This window comes from Aplysia californica, unplaced genomic scaffold (assembly GCF_000002075.1).
Source record: "Aplysia californica isolate F4 #8 unplaced genomic scaffold, AplCal3.0 scaffold00451, whole genome shotgun sequence".
Classification (NCBI taxonomy): domain Eukaryota; kingdom Metazoa; phylum Mollusca; class Gastropoda; order Aplysiida; family Aplysiidae; genus Aplysia; species Aplysia californica.
Genome location: NW_004797721.1, coordinates 369745 through 372033, shown reverse-complemented (window position 1 = coordinate 372033; position 2289 = coordinate 369745). Strand labels below are relative to the sequence as shown.

The 2289-nt window shown below is 39.5% G+C and overlaps 1 protein-coding gene across 5 annotated transcripts in view; it reads left to right on the top strand.

Moving 5' to 3' along the window:
- Window positions 1–2289, top strand: part of LOC101853022 (rap guanine nucleotide exchange factor 2) — an 84585-nt gene that overhangs the window by 11244 nt on the left and 71052 nt on the right. The window lies entirely within an intron of this gene.

Sequence of the window (2289 nt, the reverse complement as noted above, 5' to 3'; positions counted from 1 at the left end):
TCTCTCTTTCTCTCTCTGTCTGTCTGTCTGTCTGTCTGTCAGTTGACGTGAGTATGTACCGGTACCGTCGCTGCCACTCACAGAAGTGGGCCGCGGCTACTGTTGTGACAAGCCTCACGGCCCGTATCCTGACTTTACTGATTAACCCCGACATCCTTGTGGACTCGCTCAGCCTACCAATGGCCATTGAGGTGAAATGTTTTGACGGGAGCAGAGTAAAAAGCACGCTCCCGGAACCTCGCCCCAAATTAAACCACGAAAGAAGCACCATAAGTCAACGTTCGTGAGAACTACATGTATAATAATATATGCCCGTGTGTGGGCGTTTGGCGCGTGCTCGTTTATACAAGCTTGCTTGTGTTTATATTTAGAGATTGGGGAAAAGACGAGATAGATAGATAGATAAATAGTATATAGTTTGTGTGTGTGTTTTTGTATAGATTTATATATAAAATAGTGTGTGCGCGCGCGCGCGCGCGCGTGTGTGTGTGTGTGTGTGTGTGTGTGTGTGTGTGTGAAAAAGAGAGGGAGAAAGAGAGTGTGTGTACGAAAATTATGTAAAAGAATGTGTTTTAATATTCATGAGTTAGATAACACATTGTGAGTGCGACCGCGCCAGTTGCCGCTTCGTGTTTCCCGTTCATTATGGGGTCCTCTCAAATGATGTGTAAGCGTGTGTTTATAGGTATAGAGCAAGGAATGACAGACGCCATATGTGACTGCTAGAATATAGGGTGGGGTCAGAGCGACTGTTCATGTGCTCTGTAGTCGTGGTGCAGATAATATGTTCTTAATCGTTTGTGCGAAACTAGTACGTGGGAACAAACGTGATTTTCCACAGAATTCACTAGGCTAATACAGCTTAATTAATGTTCTTCTGTTGTCCTCGTCAACGACAGCAGGGACGGAAACAAAAAGGAAAAACAAAAAAAAACACACAAAAATTAAGATCAGTAGCAACAACCACAACAGCAGTAGCGACAAAAGTAGAATCTTGTGGACAAGGGAAAATGTGGTCGTCTGGACACCCACTTCAACCTAGTTGTGAACCCGAAAGTGCTGTTTGTGTGTGTGTATGTGCATAGGAGGATAAGTTCATGTTCCGTGCTGAGCCGCATCTGATAAGATGGAATACTACTTGCTTTTCGTCACACGTCCAGGGCAAGTGTGGTTTTTCCACGGTTTATATTGTTGTATTTTGTCAGCTTAATCTCTGTTTTTCTTTCTTTTTTTTTTTTTTTTTTTTTTTTATTTGGCATTATTGTATTTGATATTATTTGTGTTATCTATACATACTTTTTATTTTTTATTTTTTATTAATTAATTAACATAAGCAAATCATTATGAAGACGGACCTTTCTCGCCCTCAGATTTAATTAAGTGTAAAACTTTGCTTCGTAAAAACAAGCCTCCGTTGCACTGATCGACTGGGAAACGAACTGAATGAAGCAAAACAACAAACAATTTTTTAAAGGCAAAATAAGATGAGGACAATTAGAACGTTTACGAACAATAATGGGGGGGGGGGTAATCTATAACCCCTGTCTGTCTAGTGTTTTATAGGAATTAATTTTTTTTATCAACAGGTGGTTTGGACAGGTTTTATAGTCTTATGTTGTTCCAAACGAATTTTTATAGTCTTTAGTTGTATTATTAGAGGTCGTAAATAGTGATATGATTCCATATTCTTGTTGATATTATAAGAGTAAAGTGAAGATACCGGGTGGTTGGCGGGTGCTGGGTACTTTGGGGTGGTTTACTCCTTTTCTGTCAAACTTCTATCGTCGTCATCTATCCTTCTTTTTTGTGTGTTTGTTACTGTCGGGTGACTCCTCCAATCTTCGGCATTTATACTTATATGACATAATAGTGTTGCATGTGCCGAAAAACTCTTACTAATTTCTAAAGAAATTTTAGCAAGGCTTGGTATGTATGTGGAACAAGGTAGATCGAGGTGAGAATTTAGAAGAAAACTAAAATGGGTTACACAACGATTTGACAAGTTAATGTTCAAACACTCACACTCATACAGACACATGCACGCACGTACACACAATCGCCCAAGCATGCACCCGCACACATATTTGCGCCCATTCACGTTCACATGCTATCTTCGTGCACACTTTTTTTAGAGGGATAGAGAGAAAGGTACAGAAAACGAATGATTTTGTTTGAGGGCTTAAGTTCTCAGGCCTTCTATTTTGTTGATTACTTACAAAATGCCAAGATTATTATATATTGTTTCACACGGGCATTGACTTTTAACTTTTATACAGATAGATAAAAGAG